Source organism: Pseudorasbora parva, chromosome 8 (assembly GCF_024679245.1).
Source record: "Pseudorasbora parva isolate DD20220531a chromosome 8, ASM2467924v1, whole genome shotgun sequence".
NCBI lineage: Eukaryota > Metazoa > Chordata > Actinopteri > Cypriniformes > Gobionidae > Pseudorasbora > Pseudorasbora parva.
The window spans coordinates 46,617,055-46,639,248 of record NC_090179.1 but is presented as its reverse complement, the minus strand read 5'-3'; the positions used below and the strand labels follow the sequence as shown (position 1 = coordinate 46,639,248).

The window sequence follows — 22,194 nt, the reverse complement described above, 5'->3', positions numbered from 1 at the left end:
TTCAGATATATACCGTAGTTTAGATATATTTTTAAGATGGTAGAATGCAGTTTTACAGATGCTAGAAACGTGGCTTTCAAATGAAAGATTGGTATCAAAGAGCACACCCAGGTTCCTCACTGACGATGAGGGCTTGACAGAGCAGTCATTAAGTGTTAGACAGTATTCTCGGTTACTACTTTTGGAACTTTTCTGTCCAATAATTAATAATTCAGTTTTATCTGAATTAAGTTGCAGGAAATTACTATTAATCCAATTTTTTATATCAACTAAGCATTCCGTTAATCTTGTGAATTGGTAAGTTTCGTCAGGGCGTGAAGAAATATAGAGCTGAGTATCATCAGTATAACAATGAAAACTAACGGCATGTTTCCTAATGATATCTCCCAGGGGTAGTATATACAGGGTGAAAAGCAGCGGTCCTAACACTGAGCCTTGCGGTACTCCATACTGAACTTGTGATCGGTGTGACATCTCTTCATTTACTGCTACAAACTGAAAATGGTCAGATAAGTACGATTTAAAGAGAGAAGGAATTCTTAATCGAACAAACGCTTAGACCATCAGCATCAGTGCTCAAAAAACAGTTGCTATTTTTTAGACTGTTATTGCTAGGAACTATTTTCTCATTCCTGCGTAGGAACTTTGCAGCCGTCATGAGTGCAGCAGTGCAATGATATTACTGAGCGCCTGAAAAGAGGCCAACTTCCGTGAATATAACCAGTGTGATAGTCTGCATGCAAAGAGAATGCGTCTTGTAACCATGGAGATGTTTGTGAGAGATGACTCAAAAGAGATTTACTTTGGTGCAGATCCCGAACCGTATCTATTTAAACCGGTATAACAGTTACGCTGAAGACGAGCTTTTAAAATGTGAAAGAGAAAGTGTGGCTGGGCAGACTGGGGCAGAAGGGACAAGGAGAGCAGATTCAAACTGGTGAGCCAAAGAAGAGTCAAAATTCAAGGAAAAATAGTCCGACATGGATTCGGTCTTTAGACCTTTTGATTTTGACTAACATAATATGTGAATGAAATATGCTAAAATGGTGCTGCTTATTATGAAGACAGAGAGAGTCCGCGCACTGCGCTCTTTCTCTCTATCACTCAGTTGCGCCCTGTCATCTACATCACTCATAAATCACAATAACTGATCAAATAAGGCTTTGACGGTACAAACATTTTTTTGGCAGCCGCCAAATAATTTTCATTGCAGGAGATATGCTCCGAAGCCTCGGCACAGAATATAACATCACTAACGTAGTATTTTGTACCATAGAAACTGTGTAGATAAACAATACCGGCAATTCCACATTCTGTTTTAATCAAACTATACACTACCTCACCAGAACTTTACAACAAAACTACTAACGTTATATACTGTATAAACTAAATGGGTGCGCAAATCCCCACGCTTAGTGATTGCATTCACAGGCAACGTTTGCTAAAGACAACAACAGTGCTTTTCAATCTGGTCATTCAAGCTATCAAAAACATTTAATAAATAATGTTATACTTACAGCCCTGGACGATGATACACCGTCTGGACATATCCTTTAGATGCCATGTGTCCATGTTTTCCACATAGTCAGCTGGTCCCAAATGCTTTGAGCAAACACTCAGTTTCTTGTTTGAATCTACTGGTGTTTTGATATCTATAGTTCAGAGCAGTCAACCACTGATTCTTTCGTTACTTGATTTTTGTTGCTATTCTGTGAAACATGATGGTAGTACACACCTTCGACTCACTATCACAGCTCTTTACAACACACAGAACCATGGGAACCTGAGAACCTGAGTTGTAAGCTGTGTCCCAAAGTGAAGGGTGCGCACTTCGAAGGCCATGCACTTCGAAGGCCAGACCAGGCCACACCTTCAAAGTGCACGAAGTGCACGAAGGGCGAACCGAGAGACAGGGTTGCCAGGTCTGAATAATAAAACCCATCCTTTTGAATTGTTATTCAAAAGTATCGGAATCACGGCCAGAATGGACCAAAATATCCCAAAATGCGGGGCGCGGGCAGTAGAAATATTGCTTAAGTAAAGACAACTTAACCTGTGGACTATAGGCTACAAACACCCCAAAGCAACAGTAGCCTAAATGCAACCCCATTCCAGACTTGGCAACAATGAACCAAGCGTCGTTAATGGACTAGCAGGTTCTGACAGCTGACAGCGGACGTTCGTGAGGAGATTTTAAAAAGAGAAATGGAGCATATACTACTACTTATATATATATATATATATATATATATATATATATATATATATATATATATATATATATATATATATATATATATATATATACTTTTTTTGAGCTTTCTATTGGGTTTTGACATGCTTCAAAGCCTGCGACGATGGGCTGGACCATAAGCATGTAAATCTGTAGCCGGTTAAATATTGTCAAATTGCAAATATTATTTAACAGTTTATTTCTTATGTTAAATGTAACTGTTACAATATATTTTAAACATTTAGCCTATATACGTCCAAGTTTTTTTTTTTTTTTTTTAAGTAGGCCTACTTATTTTTATTCAACTCATGCAGCCGTCGACCGATTCGGCCCCGCAAAGCTGCGGACAGTGGAAATATGCACTTATCCCAGAAGATGATGTCCCGCTCAGGCCTTACCAGAGTTGTGCATTATTCCCCATCCCGGTCCAGCTCCAGCTTCTCCCGCTCAGCGCAATGAAAGTGTAGAAAAGTGTTTTCTTCTGGTTTGGCTGATAATAAAAATTTGTTGTTTCTAATGTTAAACTTAAGTTATTTTATTGGTCTATAAATAGGCTATAGTTGTAAAAAGCCTATGTAGGCTAATAGACCAATTTATTTTCATTTACACATTTTAAATTACATGACAAGAAAATATATGTATAAACATTTAATGTAGCTACAAATTATAACGTGCATTACAAAAATAAACAATAGCTAGGCTATAGAAAAACCACTTCTCTTTAATTTAGACGTTTGAAGTTAACGAAAATGAACAATAGACAGCAGTTCGTTTAATTTACAAATAACTTGCATAAAAAATAATAAGCTAGCCATTTAAATTGTTCTGTGTCGGCCACGCATTCAGCCTTTGGAGGATCGATGTTTCGTTGACCGTCGTCAGTGAACATTCATTCAATCATTCATTCATATAAAAAAAAACAAAAAAAAACTTTATTTTAGCAGCTAAGTCAGCAGTTTTCGTTTGTTTGTATTTTTTCTTATAATTCTGAGTGACAGATGTCACATTTGATTTAGCCTATTTTTCTGTGATATTTGTTTTAGTTACAGTGTTGACATAGGCTACAGCCTGCTGTATGCTGTAAGAAAAATAAATGATTGCACGGACAATTCCTATCCAGTGTCTCTCTTTCTGTAAGGGAAATTTAAAAGATAGATTCTGGAAACAACATCTAAATTTAGCTGGATCAGTCGGGTCAGGAATAAAATAATTTATAGCGGGTGAGCACAGAGTGAATTTTGCGCGATCGGAATGGTGCGGTGCAAAATAGCGGGAGCAGGACGAAAATACAGCGCCGCGCAGATTATATTTTGAAGGCTATTTAAAGAAAGTGTATGGGGAAAAAGAAACAGCGAAAAGGGTGATAGGCTAATGGACTGATTCCTCTTCTTGAGATAATGGTTGAGAAATAAATAGCATTTAAAAATTGGTAAATTAAAGTTTATCTTGCTCAGGGCAGGGAACTGGGAACTGTGAGAATGCACTAACGTTGAACGTTTTATTTACTTCAAGCGCTTGCGCTGTTGTGTTCAACTTGAGTTACCGACCGCTACCGTCTTTAACTGGAATCTGATCGAGTGCCGCGGGAATGCGGACCAGTCAAATCCTGTAGTCACCAGTGTGCTATGAATTCTGGGATAGGGAAGGCTGCGAAGTCATGGGAAGGTCCCATCTGCTGTATCCTTCCTTTGCCTGAGAACCGAAGGGCGCATTTTGAAGTCGCTCATGAATTGCGGCAGCCTTCGTCGCACCGCTGTGACGCAATCGCACTTCAAATGCGGCCTTCAGAGCGCTTCAGAGGTGCAGCTTTCACTTTGGGACAGCCTACGTAGTGCCGCTGTGACGTAATCGCACTTCAAATGCGGCCTTCAGAGGGTGCAGCCTTCACATTGGGACAGTCTTCGTAGTGCAGGTATGACGTAATCGCACTTCAAATGCGGCCTTCGAAGTGCGCGCACTTCACTTTGGGACACAGCTGTAGTTATCAAGAAATATGTGCTAGAACATTGATTCTCAAAGTGTGGTACGCAGGCTCCCACTAGTGGTACGTGGAGGAATCGCTGAAATAAATATGAATTGCCTGTGATGGGAAGAGGTGGAGGTGGATAAATTATGAAAAGCTCTCTCGCAGCGCGCGTGTTCCGTGGTGCTGTAGTTCTTTCTTTCGCTAGTCCAACTATTGTTCGCTCTATTACAACTACAAATTAGACCAGTATGCATCTTGTATTGCAGCCAATCAGCTTTCGTGTTATTGGCACAAGCCTCTTTCTGATCGTACCCCACAGACGCATAAAACAGATTTTATTCTTCAGCTGACCTTTCTTGCAGTTCCGCGATAGTGAAAGCAAAGGCGAATCTTTCTCACCATCTTGCATAATGACCAAATAAAAGTATAATATACCCGATTGCACTAAAAGAGTTAATAACAGTGATGTAAACGCCGAACTCCGATGTCAGACTGCGCGTGTTTGCTGCCTATCAGCGCTCGCGCGAGTGTTTTGGATGTGTTTTTATTTTTTTATTTTTTTATGCTTATTAACCTACTCTTGAACCATCAAATACACACATTATGCATATGTCTATATCTGACTTGAGAAAAAAAGTTTGGGACGTGTCAGTAAGTTCTGGATCTGGGCATTAGTAAGTTCTCAAAGTGAAAGCAAACTAATATTGCTTAACAACACAAACGGGGAAAATAGCACACTTAAAGCACTGCTTGTAGATATGTATCTTTATGTTTTATTAATTTTTCCTATTCTGACAATAGCCTATTGTCATTTGTTAATAAGTAGGCCCTATAAATGTTATTAGTATTACTGACCAGTTTATTTGATTACTTAATTAGTTGAAAACTTTTTACTTATATTAAGCAATTGTATATTGCTGTGGTTTGCTTGTAAGATTTTAGTCATATTTCCCACACCAAGCGATAAAGATAGATAGCACACCACTGGACCAGCCTTTTTTGTTTGTTTTTTGTAATACCAAACAAGATTCATTCATTTTGTTTGTTTTATTGCCATGTGTGACTATTGTTATGGTTAATGTGGCATCCTAATTATGAAAAAAATAAAAATGTTCGCAAATTTGTGGCTACCACAAAATAAAATAAAAAATAATTTTGATAAAATAAAAATAAAAATGTAACGTGTGTGGATGTGTGTGTAATGTATGTATCGTATGTATGTATGTATGTATACTATATATATATATATATATATATATATATATATATATATATACATATATCCCGGTGGGATTGAGCTATGTATAATAAGATTACTAATACTTTGTTCAATTTAAATAAATGAATTCGCTTTGCAAGTAATTTAGTGATTCTGCATTTCCTATACATTTTTTATTTTTATTTTTATTGCGCGATATAGGTCTTAAATTGAATTCATAATGGTCTTAAAAAGGTCATAAAAAGTCTTATTTGACTTGGTGAAACCTGCAGATAGCCTGATTCAAAGTCCACCTTCAGCCCTGATTAAGACCATTGTTCTTGGGCCGAAGGTGGACTTTGAATTAGGGTATCTGCAGGTTTCACTAAGTCAAATGTAAGACTTTTTTGATCTTTTTAAGACCATTATGAATGGTCTTAAAAGGCTGGTTGATTTTCAAACTGTGCATTTACAGTTTAACCTGTTAACCGTCACGAGGACGAGGACGTGCTGAAGCTTTCTTTGCTTAAATTAGCTCAAAATTACTATCAGATGTAAGTAATTACCTTGACAAACTATATATCATTAAAAAGATCTAAGACTAAAGTTAAATTTTTTTACCTCTGTTTTATTCTCAAAGTCTTATAGTGACCATAATGTGTTAATATGTGCCAGGAGTTATGAATATGATCATGGGCGTCGCTACCTTTTGATTGTAATATGCGCGTCATTTGCTCCCATTCATAAAAAAAACTCCTCTGTAGTCGTCATGAAGACACTCGACAAAACAACTTCCCTCAGGGCTTTTACGTCAAAAGTGTGCAGATGTGGAGAAATATTGACAGATTCTCACATGTTTGAGTCAAATTTCTATACAAAGAAGTATTATTTATTCAATCTTTATCCAAAATCCGCGGATGTATCATTATGAGAGCAGTAGACTGTGATATGCTGTGTTTTCAATTCATTCTGGCAGCCGGAGGGCACTGGAAAGCTGTACTACTGAAAATTCACTCCCATGTGGAACACATGAAGAACAGACACACCATGTGACATTCAGGAAGTATCTGACATATCCAACAGCTTCCAGAGATCGCCAGATCGCTATTTTATGCAGATAGACACGTTTTAAGACAATAAACACACAATCGCGGCAATGTATGGTTGGTCTGTGTTCTTCATGCCATGTTGGGTGGTTTCATAATAGATTATATTTATAATGCAATGCTATTCCACATAGCTTTTAGCATTGTATATTTTCTGTCAGATTTTTTGACCAGAAGCTATATGAGATCACATATTGTTATATAAAACACTCGACTTATAAAGTGATATGAAGCAAGTTTTGAATAAAACATGATTTTAATCGTATAAATTGTTGTTTTGCTAAGCTAACATGCTAGCTTGCCCTAGATGCACCTGCCATTGAGTAAGTACTTAATTTTTATGAACATTTTCTAAATGTAAAACTACTGAAATGCTTATTTGGACGAAATGCATTCGATAGAGTCTCCGTGAGGGTAAAGTGAGAGGTGTAACAAGAACGACTATGTGAGTTTAATGTCTCGGGGAATAATTAACTCAAAAGGGATTTAATATTCAATATTCATGAATTTATGAATATAATTTGCTAGTCGTTCATTACGTATTAAAATTTTCTGATAGGGAAAAATGTTTGATTAAATACAAGTAACCCTTTTTGGAATTGCTTAAAATTATCTTACTAAGTTTGTCCTGCAAATTAGTTATAGACTATCAAATCAATTCTCAATAAGGGATTACTGCTTTACGAGCGCATAAGAAACATTAACTTTACTGATCAGGACAAAGTCAATATTTCAAATGGTCGTACAAGTTACTTTACTAAAATAGTAGCATAAGCAGTTAGGTAACGTTAGATCGTAAGTTTCATTGACTTCGTGTATGTGGAAGAATAACAGATTCAATTCATTAAATGTCTTTTGGAAGTTTAATAAACACAGACTAAAAATAGCACTACGATTCGCACAGAAAGTACACACTAAATATGCATCAAGAGAGTAGAAATATAGATAGTAACGAAAGAATATGGTACATAAACGAGAATAATGGATAGACTAAAATTGGAGAGATAAAGAGAGATAGAGAGAGATAGGGATGAGAAACAGCTTCCCTTCAGTTCATCAAATACAGGGGCCTCAAGAAGTTAACTTGTCCCAACGGGAAAATAACACAACCCTTTTAACAGCAGTTTGGATTTTAGAAATAAGAATTCCCTTGACTCCTTCTGAAGAATGCCCTTGGGGGCTAGTAAGTTGATGAAGCAGTAGGGAAGCGAGGAGAGCAAGGAAGAGGAAGTGGGGAAGAGGGGAAGAGCGTTGGGGCCTGCTGGCCCAATAGTCGTGTGTGGGCCTCGGTTTCTGGTCCCACACAGCACATGGCTCTGTGTATGGAGGCCCTCCCTGCTTGGAGAGCCTGCATTGGTGGCCTGGCTCAAGGGCCAGCCACGATGACGTGTTGGTTCAGCCGGAGAGAGAAGAGAGAGAGGGAGGGCATCCGAGCACCTCTTTTTAAGGTCTGGGAGTAGTCACGCCCTCCTGGGGTAGACTTGACCAATGAGATTGTTGGGATTTCCAAGCGGGAAATTCCTCTGGAGATTTTATGGCTCTTTGTTTCAAGCTTGAATCAGTGGGTCTCTGACCATTCATACTCTAATTAATGCAACAAACACACACTGCATTTTCTGAATAAGTGATATACATGGAAGTGTAAGTCGTGAAGTGAGCATTAATTTGATAGGAGACATGACATATATGAGGTTACCTGAACTAGTAAATTGTTAAGACAAAGACTAAAAGATGCAAAATACCATACAGAAGAAACATTTTACAAGACAGTTATGTGTTTACATACAATGTCTTGGGGTGCATGTTCATTTATAGATGGTTTGTCTATAATTTGAGGCAAAAGCGTGTGTTTTACAAGCTTCGTGTCTTAAAATCTTTGTGTCTGAAACTTTAACTGTGGCCAAATTCGTTTGGGCCGTAAAACGTCTTATCAGATGGTTTCCAGGGTAACGGAGAATCTTTCTCTGTTGTGTTGGGGGAAGGTCTGTTACTAAGCACAAAGCATTCAAAACATATTTGTTAAATGTAACTGGTGATTGTGTGTTTGATTCGCCTGAGTCGCTACAGAGGTTTGATTTAGAAATGAGGTTTGAATAGAACAGTTTGAATAGAAAATCGTTAGTAATTATAATGCAGACAAAATAATAATAATTGGAGCCATAACCAGTCCGCAGAAGTGTGAATGTGTGCCGGGGAGACAAACTGAATGGGGCAGTTTGCACCTCTAAACAATAGAGGCAAAATAGTGAATGAAAGCTGAGAAGACATGGCAATAAACATCAGTTGATATTTTAGAGATATCTCAAAATAAAATCACATGAAACGATCTTGTAAAACGTTTAATAAAATTCAGAGTTTTAGACTTATCATCTTCAGATCTGAAATATAACATGGTCAGACTTGTGGCTTTAGCTGTAGTGCATTTCTAGATTTCTCCAAGGCACACTTCAATATTATTTTCATAAAGATATTTATACAAATAAATTTCTAATAACTTTACAAAACTTTGAAGCTTATTATAGCTTTTTTTGATTATAAAAAATATTATCATTTTGACTTTACAGTAAACTGCCAGGTGTCTGCTTTCAAATGAGACCATAATTATGCTTTTAGTGCAAAGGATTCACAAACTGTATTTGTTTTAGTCTGAGTATGCATTTCTTATGATTTTTTCAAAATTTCGCAGTCAGCTTAACAGGTTAACAATAATAAATATACTTATTTGGAATAAACTGCCTCGTTTTTTAACTTTAGCTAAATAGTTAGGCCTACTACGCTACTGTTTTTAAATGTTGGTCATTATGGTGGTACTTGGACAAAAACATATTTTATGAGGTGGTACATGGTGTTAAAAGTTTGAGAACCACTGTGCTAGAACATTTCAGTTTCTAAGCTATTTTATTGATAAATCACAGAAGAGTGTTGACAATATATTTCTGCGCTACTGAATGGTTTGTGTGAGGCGCGCATGATCTCCACGTGATCGGCTATGTGTGTGTGTTGTAATGCAGCACGCATTAGTTTAGCGTGATAATTAACTTACGTGTACAATAAGCGTGCATTTTCCCGATCAATTTTGAGATTCCAGATTGTATAATCAAACATGTCTTGGGAAGAGCTCTCAGAGTGTGCATTTATTTGTCATTTTTAACTGTGGAAAACAGAGCCTGCATGTCAGGAAATTGATCCTGTTGCGCCCTCTATAGGCCAGCGACTAGTCTACGTCAAGCTTAAAGTGTCATGACTGAGCATTAAGGTCGACTAGTCGATGCAACCCCTACCGCAACAACACAAACTTAGTGCCGGTTATTTTGGAAGTTACCTATCCGAGGACTACTTTCAGGCGCTGTGTAATATCATTGCACCGCTGAACCCATTGTATGACCGCAAAATTCCATGACTACTACGCAAGAATCAGAAAAGAGTTCCTATCTATATTGGTATAAAAATCTAATTGTTTTATTTCCCATTGGTCTTAGTACACGATGTAACTACAGAATAGTCAAATTTTAAATATAAAAATATTATCTTTAAAAAAATAAAGTCTTTGGTCATTTTTGAGAGCAATGCTAATGGACTAATATGATTCAATGATGTATGCTAAGCTATGCTAAAAGTGTTACAAATCAGGCCTCTGGGGCTCCCTCTGATCGCCACCAGAGGGCTCCCTCACCTCAATATTTATCCCCATTTTAGACTTCATTACCCATAATCCTTTGCCCTGACTTGTCAGCCATCATTGTTTACACCTGTGTGCCATTAGCCTCATCACCTTAGTCTATATAAACCTTGTTCACTCTGCCATTCACTGCGAAGTCTTGTAAAGTGTAACTACTACAATTCTGAGCCTTCTATCATGTTTTCATGTCTCTTGGTTTTGGATCACCTCCCTGTTTCTGGCCTACGTTCCCTGCCTTGTTGTGTTTGTCTGTTCGGACTGCCTGCATGTATTTTTACCTTGCCTGTACGCTAGACTTCAATTGTGGACTGTTGTCTTAATAAAATTGCATTTGGATCCCATATCTGTTGACTCATCATTACAAAAAGTGCTACAGCCAGATAAAGAGATCGGCTGAATGGATTCAAAAATGGTAAAACTCTTCTGTTTAACTCTAAGGGACTTGGAAAATGAGCCTATTTTCAAAAAAGTGGAGTGTTCCTTTAATTCATTGTCCCTGGTTGAGTAAATCATGGACACGTTGAAATAATTTGTTCTCTCATTTTATTAAAACTAGGCAACAGATTATACAATGTGGCCACGGTCTAATTAAAATCACTACTTGTAGCAACGCTACTACCCAACACAGCACAAACACACACACATACACACTGACACTTTCTCACTCATACACACACATACACTCACACTTTATCACTCATAAATACACACACTTTATCACTCACACACACACACTGACACTTTCTCACTCTTACACACACATACACTCACACTTTCTCACTCATAAATACACACACTTTCTCACACACACACACACACACACACACACACACACACACACACACACACACACACACACACACACACACACACACACACATATATACACACAGACACATACATTCTGGTGAGCATGGTGTCTGCAGCACGCCGAAATGAACTCAAAAAGGTCCGTCAGGGTTTTGTCGAAGAGAGGGCGAAACTTGACATCCAAACGCACACCCCAGAACCGGACCCAGAAGGCGTACCAAAAGCCCGTAAAAAGAGGTGTGCTGTGGATTGGGCTAAGGTGGTTGCTAGGATGTTGCTATGTGGTTGCTAGGGTGCTCAGGTGGTTGCTAGGATGTTGCTATACGGTTGCTAGGGTGGTTTCTATGTGCTTGGTAATGTACTCAGGTGGATGCTAGGGTGGTTGCTATGTGGTTGCTAGGGTACTTGGGGTGGTTACTAAGGCCTTGCTACGTGGTTTAAACTTCTATTTTTCTGGCCCTTATACACTATATACCACCCATATGTGACCGTGTGTGTGTGAGTGAGTGTGTGTGCATGTTCATGTGTGTGTATGTGTGTGTGTGTGAGTTCGTGAGCGTGTGCATGTGCATGTGACTGTGTGTGTGAGTTTGTGAATGTGTGTGTGAGTGTGTGACTGTGAGTTAGTGTGTTTGTTCGTGAGTGAGTGTGTTTTTTTGTTCGTGTGTGTGTGTGTGCGTGCGTGCGTGAGTGAGTTATGTGTGTTTGTGAGTGTGTGTGCATATTTGTGTGTGTGGGTTAGGATTTTGGAAGTCGGTTTCTAGGCTAATCAGGTAGTTGCTAGGGTGCTGCATTGTGGGTTTTAATGTACTCAGGGTGGTTGCAAGGGTGTTGCTATGCGGTTGCTAGGGTACTCAGGTGTTTTTTTGTTTGTTTTTTACCAGGGTAGTCACATTGAGACCGTAGTCTCTTTTTCAAGTGAGCCCTGGCCAAGAAAAGGCAGCACATAGCCAAATAAGACAAATAAAACAGAGAATGCCGCAACATAAAAAATAAAATTAACAAGTGAGAATATGCAGCCTGTAAACAACAAAAAGTCTACACACTCACATGTATGATGTAAAGTGTCTACCAGATACAACTTAAAATCAGAGATGGAGATAAACATGTTTAGTTTCAGTTCTTTCTGTAGTGCGTTCCAGGTTGACGGAGCATTGTAACGGTAGGCTCTTTTACCAAATTCGGAGTGAACAGTAGGCACATTAAAAAGTATGCTATTGTTGGAACTGAGGTTATGTCTACTGTTGGTTGCCAATGAAAATACTGATAAATATGATCGTAATGATCCAGTAATTGCTTTATAAATGAAAATCAACCAATTACGTTGTCTGCGTATAGACAGTGGTAACCAACCAGATAAGCTGTACAAATTGCAGTGATGTGTATTATAGTCTGCTTTTGTTATAAATCGTAGTGCTGAATGGTAGACAGAATCCAGAGAACGCAATACAGACTTTGAGGCATGCATATAGATAATGTCGCCATAATCCAGAACAGATAAAAATGTGGCTGCTACAAGTTCTTTTCTAGCGTTCAAATTAAAACAAGCCTTATTTCTAAAAAAGAAACCTCGCTTTACTCGAAGTTTCTTTACCACATGCATAACATGAGGATTAAAAGAAATATTTTCATCCAATAAAAAACCTAGATATGTGTAGCATGACACCTTCTCTATTTCCTGTCCCTGTGCGGTTACAATTGGAGTTAGAGATTTTACTTTGAACTTGGAGTGTGTGAACAGCATGTATTTGTTTTTTTAGCATTAAGCACTAACTTTAATTTCCTTAAATGTTCTTGCAAGACTGTGAAAGCCTCCTGCAGTTTTATTAACGCCTCACATGGAGAGGGTGCAGTGCAATAGATGATGGTGTCATCCTCATAAAGGTGTACATTAGCATTTGCACGTTCAGAAATAGAATTTATGTAGATGGTAAACAAAAGTGGCCCAAAGATGGAGCCTTGTGGAACCCCGATTGTAATTGCGGCCTTCCCTGATGTAATACTTTCACATGTAACACATTGAAACCTACCTATAAGATCATTTTTAAACCAACTTACCGCATTTGAAGACATTTTAAAAGAATGCTAAGATCCACTGTATCAAAAGCCTTAGAAAGGTCAATAAACAATCCTGCGCATGAGTTTTTGCAATCAATGGCAGACATAATGTCATCAATTACTTTAGTGGCTGCCGTGACGGTGCTGTGCCCCTTTCTGAAGCCTGACTGAAAGGGGGTGAGGATACAATTACAGGTTAAAAACTCTTTTAATTGTTCACTTACTAATTCCTCAAATATCTTAGCCAGTACTGATCATTTAGATATAGGGCGATAATTGTCCAATAATGTGGGGTCCCCACTTTTAAAAAGAGTTATCACATGTGCTGCTTTCCAGGATTCAGGAATAACATTTTGTTCCAAAGACAAATTAAAAATCTGAGTGAGTGGTTTGGCAATAATATCAGCTGCAAGCTTCAGGAGAGATGGATCAAGCCCATCCGGTCCAGCCGACTTTCTACAGTTTACACATTTCAATTCTGACAGGACTATTTTCCTTGTAAATGGCTTAAAAGAGAAAGTGTTAACATTTCTAACATTCAGGACCTCTGTGTCTAAGGGTCGATCTGGCATTGACTTGAAAAGATGCCCAGCAGAGGCAAAGTGCTGATTAAAGGAGTCCTCTATCTCTTTTTTATCTGTGATTTGTCTAGAATCAACACTTATTTGCTTTGGTAAACTTGATGATGAGGAGATTTAATATCTTTCCAAAAATTTTCTGGATTATGCAAATTTCTGGTATGTCTCTTCTAGATAAAACTGTGCTTTAGCTTTACGTATCTGTGCTATACATTTGTTTCTTAGGCATCGGAAGCTGGAGCAATCGTTTGCTAAACCAGATTTCCTTGCCCTTGCCCAGGCCAGGTCCCTCTCATGTAGCAGAGAGGATAATGCATCAGAAAACCAAGCGTTATCCCTCCCTTTAACCTTGAACCTCCTTAGAGGTGCATGTTTATTTCAAACTCCCATAAATAGACCCTTAAAATAAGTCCATGCCAAATCAACATCAGGAATGAATGATATTCTATCCCAATCACAATGATACATATCATGGATGAAAGCTTGTTGGTCAAAGGCCTTAAAGTGTCGTTTCTCCACTATTCTTGAAGGTGTTTTCACAGGTTTACAGTTTCTAATAATCCCAATAGCACAGTGATCACTTATGTCATTTGGGAAAATACCAATCTGTGTACATTTATCAGGTCGGTTTACTAAAATAATATCAATGAACGTGAATTTATTTCGATTTTTTGTGTTTGGGTGAGTTGGAGTATTTACTACTTGTGTTAAATTAACAGAATCACAGTAAGCCTTTAAGTCCTTTGAATCATCTTTCATCCAGTCCCAATTTAAATCACCAAGCAGAATTATTTCTTTGTGATTTACAATATCTGTCAGGACAGCTGAGAGTGTTGATAATGTTTCTTTAAGAGCTGACGGGGGCCTATAACAACAAGCAACAGTCAAACTGGTAGTTTCAGATCAATAGCCAGCAATTCAAAACATTTTGTGATCCTCAGTCTTCAATAGAGTGGTATGATACTTAGACTTCACGTAAATAACCACGCCTCCTCCCTCACTCTTCCTATCCGCACCAAATACATTGTATCCCCTAATCGCAATATCATTATCACTAACAGATTTTTTTAGCCACGTTTATGATAAAACAAAAATGTCTGCATTTGTCGAATTTGCCCATATCCTAACAAAATCCATCTTTGGCACCAGACTACGGATATTTAAATGTACAATTTTCAAGCCAGATCTATTAGCGAAATCTCCTGGTGTGTATAAACATTCAGGCTCGGGTCCTGGGTTTGGCTTAACATTTCCAGCCAGCAGTAACATCAATATAATAAAACGACGTTTCCAAACATGCTTTAATATATCATCTCGTTTGATTGCACAATGCTGAGTGAGACATGATCTTTGTCCAAACACTATAAAATTGTCTCTAATCAGACGCAAACAAACAAGGGAGAGATGAATGTCAGGTTCATGGATGAAAAGTTCGGCGCAATACTCCTGTTTTGGAGTGTGTGTGTGTAGTGTGTTCTTTGACGAAGTGTATGTAGTGTATCGCAAAGACGTCGGAAAGTCCTCATGATACGCACAGGTTGAAAAATTCAGATCCATAGTAAAAAGTAACAACCAGATTACCTGTAGAGTTCCCATGATGGAAAGTAGCTCGTCTACGGGAGACCAGGAAGAATTCAGCAGGCAGTTTCGCAGGTATGTCCACAAACGCTTGTAAACGACGGTGTAGCTTCGGCTATTGGGTGTTTGTCCATAAGCCTAGCGCGACAATATGGGAATTGTGGAGGGAAAGGGGAAATATGGAATGGGTAAGGGGAAATATGGAATGGGTAAGGGGAAATATGGACTTGTTGTTTGGACTGAAGTTGGCCTCCTGCGCATTTGTAAAACATTTTCAACAACTGGAGCCTGGAGCACTCAGCTGCAGGAGGTTTAGAATGCCCCCCGCAGCCGACGGTATCGCAGTTTCAAATTTCGTAAAAAAACAAAAACAGACTGGGTATAGGCATAGATCGTGTCCATAAACAGTCCGTTTAAAATAACGTCGAACACGAAAAACAGGACAGAGAGGAGAGAGAGGAGAGACATGCTGCCATCTTGGTTGCTAGGGTGGTACATCTTGGCATACTCAGATTGGTTGCCAGGATGTTGCTATACAGTTTGCAGGACCTTAGGTGGTTGCTAGGTTGTTGCTAACGTACTGAGGGTGGTTGTTAGGGTTTTGCAAGTCGGTTGCTAGGCTACTCAGGTGGTTGCTATGGTACTTGGGGTGGTTGCTAGGATGCTGCTTTTTGGTTTCTAGGGTGTTGATATGCGGTTGCTAGGGTACTCAGGTTGTTGCTGGGGTGGTTTATAGATGGTTGCTAACATACTCATGGCGGTTGCCAAGGTGTTGCTATAAGGTTTTTAGGATACTCATGTGGTTGCCAGGGTGGTTGCTAGGGTACTTGGGGTGGTTGCTAGGGTGTTGCTTTGTGGTTGCTAATGTACTGAGGGTGGTTGCTAGGGTGTTGCAACTCAGTTGCTAGGCTACTAAGGTGGTTGCTAGGGTACTTGGATCGTTGCTAGGATGTTGCTTTGTGGTTGCTAAAGTACTTAGGGTGGTTGCTAAGGTACTCAGGTGGTTGCTAGGGTACTTGGGGTAGTTGTGTTTGTGTGTGTCTCTCACCTGTGCTCAGGCCCGGCCCGGAGTCTGTCTGTGTGTGTGTGTGTGTGTGTGTGTGTGTGTGTGTGTGTGTGTGTGACCGCGAGTCGATTGGACAGTGAGGGGTAGGGGCTTACGAGGTGGTAGAGGTGTGGTCAGAGTGGGCGGAGCCTGTTTGTGGATCAGTGAACCCAAATCTCCAAACACAGAGTTCAGCTGACCTGAGATCTGCTGCAGAGAGTCGGCCAACTGCTGCACCTTCACTGGAACTGACAGACGATCACACACTCCACATTTGAACAGTCAATGCTAATACTTTAACAAATAATAAAACACACTTACAGGCTCTGATTCAGAAGAGATTCACAGTTGGAATTGCCTCATTTTATAGCAATAGTCTTTGTGCACAGCCGGTATTGTGCTCTCACAGGTTCAGGAAACGGTCCTCTGTAAAATACACTTCACACACACACATTTGGGTTGTGCTGTTCTGGGACAGTGTTGTAAATAAATCTGATCAACTGATTCCTGATTGCGTCCACTTTCAGAAGGCCAAATAATGTATACACACACACACACACACACACACACACACACGCACACACGCACAAACGCACACACACACACACACACACACACACACACACACACACACACACACACACACACACACACAAAGCATCTCCACAACTGACAACTGAAGCCACGTCTTCTTTCTCTGCGTGTGCATTTGGGCGACATTATGCTAATATTTCCACCGAGTGACGTAGCTCTGTGAGGGAGAATCAGATCGAGGTGTTTAATCTGGTCTGGACCTGCCTTCTCTTTTATTCCTACTACAGACACAGTGATTTCACCAATCCTGTAAGATCATTACAGATCACGCTGAACGACACAGATCTGATGAACTTGGGTACAGTGTGTGTGTAGACTGTACGATGATGACACCTATTGAATCTCAGGCTACGACACACGTTAGTATAGAAGAATAAACGTCATCAGCATGAGCTAGTGCTGAACAAATAGAGCGAGATGAACCACACTTTGGTCATTGTGGTTTTTATAGGCGACACTAAAGAGAAAGGAAAGCATGAAAACGCATCACATGACCCCTTTAATACATTAATACAAATGTAATACAACTATTATTATAAACATGATTACACACTCAAGTTTCCACTGTTTGTAAATTAATCTTTCATTAGTGTTTGTCTCCCTCTGCTGGTCTCACACACACACATTCAGGCTCTATATTCTCTCTGTAACAAAACACACACCTTTCGAGTGTATACTGTGTGTTTATAGAAATAAAATGGTTAATCTGTAATTTGCTGCTGTGAAATAAAAGGTGTTTCACTGCCGCCTCATCAGGTCTGTCAGAGAATCGTTGAAATCTAAATGAAGTCTTAATTTATAACAGTGAAGTCACTGTATCTTCAGTCTCTGTTGATTCTGTCGACTGTGAGTCTCTGTAGTGGATCCTTATTCACCATCAGATCATCAGCAGAACATCAGACTGTCCTCTGATCCTAAAATAAAACACACACAGAGTCACATATGCAGTATGAGACATTACGTCTGTCACATCTTTTCATAAGAAAACTGAGCACTAACTAGATAAGCTTTATTAATTCATTCTCAAACATGATAATATAGCTTCTATCTGACGCTCAAAGTCACTTTACAACATCAAAAGGTCATGAAAGGTCACTTTCAAACAACGGATAGCTGATGCAGAACCAGCAGAAATGATCATTACACTCCACTACACACTTCCTTTTATTTCTAGTGAGTAAAACATTTGAACTTTAAATAAAAATATTATGATGGAAACTGTTAAAAACTATTGTTACCTTAGTGTCTCCAGTTTATAATGTGGATCATCCCTCAGATCAGAGAGCAGCTTCACTCCTGAGTCTCCTAGATTATTCCCAGACAGATCCAGATCTCTCAGGTGTGAGGGGTTTGATCTCAGAGCTGAAGCCAGAGCAGCACAACCTTCATCTGTGACACCACAGCTCCTCAACCTGTAGAGAACAATGACACACATTAAGTCTATCTCCAAAGCTAAACATGAGCACTTACACTAAATAAATAAATAACAATGCTGTCAATATGAAATATATATAAATACTCATTAGTTCACGTTGTTAAAATACATCAGTTAGGATTAGAGGAGAGAATATACAGTTTGTACAGTATAACAACATTATTTCTGTGGAAAGACCCATAAAACATGGAAACCCAATGTGTGTGAGAGTGTGTGTGAGAGAGAGAGTGAGAGAGAACGTGTGTGTGTGAGAGTGTATTTGTGTATGAGTGTGTGTGTGTGTGTGTGTGTGTGTGTGTGTGTGTGTGTGTGTGTGTGTGTGTATGTGAGAGAGAGAGAGAGTGTGTGTGAGATGCTGTGTATGTGTGTCTGTTTGTGTGTGTGTGTGTGTGTGTGTGTGTGTGTGTGTGTGTGTGTGTGAGAGAGAGAGAGAGAGAGAGAGAGAGAGAGAGAGTGTGTGTTTGTGAGGGTGTGTCTATGTGTGACTGTGTGTATGAGTGTATATGTGTGTGTTATTGTGGTTGTGTGAGTTTGTGAGTGTGTTTGTGCGAGTGTGTGTATGACTGTGTGTGCGCGTATTTGCGTTCTATATGAGAGTGTGTGTGTGTGTGTGTGGGCATGTTTTTGTGACATATGAGGACACAAATGTGTGTAATGCCATAGGTATGACACAGGTATTACAGGAGAGGGTGAAATATGAGGACATTACCCATGTCCCCACTTTTCAAAAGGCTTATAAATCATACAGGAGGAGTTTTTTTAGAACGTAAAAATGCAGAATGTTTCCTATGATGGGTAGGTTTAGGGGTAGTGTGTGTGTGTGTGTGTGCGCGCGTGTGATGGGTAGGTTTAGGGGCAGGGGCAGTGTAAAATCATAGAAAATACGGTTTGTACAGTATAAAAACCATTACGCCTATGGAATTTCCCCACATTTCACAAAAACAAGCATATGTGTGACTGTGTGTGTGTGTGTGTGTGTGTGTGTGTGTGTGTGTGTGTGATTGTGTGGGTGTGGGTGTGTGCACGCGCATGTGTGTGTGTCTGTATGTATGTGACTGTGTGTGTGTGAGTTTGAGAGTGTGTGTGTTTGTATGACTTTGTTCGTGAGTGTGTATGTGACTGTGTGTGTGTGAGTAAGTGTGTATGTTACTGTGTGTGTGTATGTGAGTGTGACTGTGACTGTGTTTGTGTGTATGTGACTGAGTTTGTGAGTGTGTGTTTGAGTGAGTTTGTGTGTGTTCGTGAGTGAGTGTGTGTGTATGTGACTGTGTGTGTGTGTGTGTGTGTGTGTGTGTGTGTGTGTGTGATGGGTAGGTTTAGGGGCATTGTAAGAGAATATAAAATACGGTTTGTACAGTATAAAAACCATTACACCTATGGAATGTGTCCCCACATTTCACAAAAACAAATGTGTGTGACTGTGTGTGTATGTGAGTGTGTGTGACTGTGTGCGCATGTGTGTGTGACTGTGTGTGTGTGCGCGTGTGTGTGAGTTTGTGAGTTTGTGTGTTTGTGTAGTCCATTATAACATCTATAAAGACACCCTTCATGCTTTCAATGTTGAACTAGGCAAAGCTAGACAGACCTTCTTCTCAAATATTATAAACAGAAACATAAACAACACGCGCACTCTTTTTGCTACTGTCGAGAGACTAACAAACCCCCCGAGTCAGACTCCTAGTGAAATGCTCTCAGACAGTAAGTGCAGTGAGTTTGCTTCCTACTTCTCAGAGAAAATCAATAATATCAGAAAGGCGATCAGCACATCCTCTAGTTGCTCTGGGGTCAGTCAGATCATACCAAACCCTCGGAAAATTACCATGTCAGATTTCGACGTTATTGACTGCAAAATTTTAGAAGACACAGTACAGCATCTTAAAACATCAACCTGTGCCCTAGACACACTCCCCACTTCTTTCTTCAAAAGTGTGTTTAACTGTTTAGAAGCAGATCTCCTAGAAGTGGTAAACTCCTCACTTCTCTATGGGACTTTTCCAACCGTCCTTAAAACTGCAATAGTTAAGCCTCTTCTGAAAAAGAGAAATCTGGATAACTCCATACTGAGCAACTACAGACCAATCTCAAATCTCCCCTTCATAGGCAAAATCATTGAAAAAGTTGTTTTCAATCAGTTGAACAAATTCTTACGCTCAAATGGATACTTTGACAATTTTCAATCTGGTTTCCGTCCACATCACAGTACAGAGACAGCGCTCATAAAGATTATAAATGATATTCGCTTAAACACTGATACAGGCAAAACATCAATTCTGGTACAACTGGATCTCAGTGCCGCATTCGACACTGTTGACCACAACATACTTCTAGACAGGCTGGAAAACTGGGTTGGGCTTTCTGGAATGGTCCTCAAATGGTTCAGATCGTACTTAGAAGGGAGAGGTTATTATGTGAGTATAGGAGACCATAAGTCTGAGTGGACATCCATGACATGCGGAGTCCCACAAGGGTCCATTCTTGCACCACTCCTGTTTAACCTGTATATGCTGCCACTGAGCCAAATAATGAAAAAGAACAATATTGCTTACCACAGCTATGCTGATGACACCCAGCTCTACTTAGCACTATCACCTAATGACTACAGCCCCATTGACTCCCTGTGCAAATGCATTGATGAAGTTAACAACTGGATGTGCCAAAACTATCTTCAGTTAAACAAAGACAAAACCGAAATCACTACATTTGGAAACAAAGATGAAATTCTCAAGGTGAACGCGTATCTTGAGGCTAAAGGCCTGATAACAAAAAATCAAGTCAGGAATCTTGGAGTGATTTTACAGTCCGACCTGAGTTTCAGTAGTCATGTCAAAGCAATAACTAAATCAGCATACTATCATCTGAAAAATATTGCAAGGATTAGATGTTTTGTCTCCAGGCAAGACTTAGAGAAACTGGTTCATGCTTTCATCACCAGTAGGGTGGACTATTGTAACGGCCTTCTCACTGGCCTTCCTAAAAAGACCATTAGACAGCTGCAGCTCATACAGAACGCTGCTGCCAGGATTGTGAGCAGAACCAGAAAATATGACCATATCACACCAGTCCTCAGGTCTTTACACTGGCTTCCAGTTACATTTAGGATCGACTTTAAAGTACTATTACTTGTTTATAAATCACTCAATGAGCTAGGACCCCAATACATCGCAGATATGCTGATTAAATACAAACCCAACAGATCACTCAGATCAGCAGGATCAAGTCAGTTAGAAATACCAAGAGTTCACTCAAAGCAAGGAGAGTCTGCTTTTAGCTATTATGCCAGCCGCAGTTGGAACCAGCTTCCTGAACAGATCAGATTTGCTCCAACAGTAGCCACATTCAAATCCAGACTCAAAACACATCTGTTTAGCTGTGCATTTACTGAGTGAGCTCTGAGCACTGTATGTCCGACTGATTGCACCATATCTTATCTCTTTATTCTTTTTATAATTGTTTTTTATTTACCTTTGTTCTTATCTCTGGTTATTGTTTATTTTATATGTTCTTTTGAGTTGAATATGACGAGTGAAAACTGGGTTTGATGGAAATAGTAAGTTTGACAATAAGGTTTGAGTATGTGTAAATCTGTGGAGGGTATGATGAGTGAGTAAGGGTTTTAACAAGAAGGTTTCTGAGTAAAAATCAGGGAATAGTGATTAAAATGGATGTTATGAACGTGTTTGAGAAAGAAATGAATGAGAGGTGTTCTAATTAAGATGGTACATGTATGTAGGCAGTAAACTGAAGAATGTTTATTTTTATATCAGACCATTATTGTGGATCTGACCATTTTATTTTATTTTATCTTATTTTTTTTATTTTTAATTTTTTTTTTTTTAATTACTATATCTTTACGACTGTTTTAACTATGCTTGTTTTTGATTCTTTATTCGTCCATATGGTATTCTTTTTTTTCT

At 39.2% G+C, this 22,194-nt stretch overlaps 1 protein-coding gene and 1 pseudogene across 1 annotated transcript in view; both read right to left on the bottom strand.

Annotated features, from left to right (window-relative positions):
- Positions 1-22,194, bottom strand: part of LOC137084571 (NACHT, LRR and PYD domains-containing protein 3-like) — a 320,075-nt gene that overhangs the window by 208,591 nt on the left and 89,290 nt on the right. The gene's annotated exons all lie outside the window — the stretch shown is intronic.
- Positions 18,080-22,194, bottom strand: part of LOC137085236 (ribonuclease inhibitor pseudogene) — an 88,676-nt pseudogene continuing 84,561 nt past the window's right edge.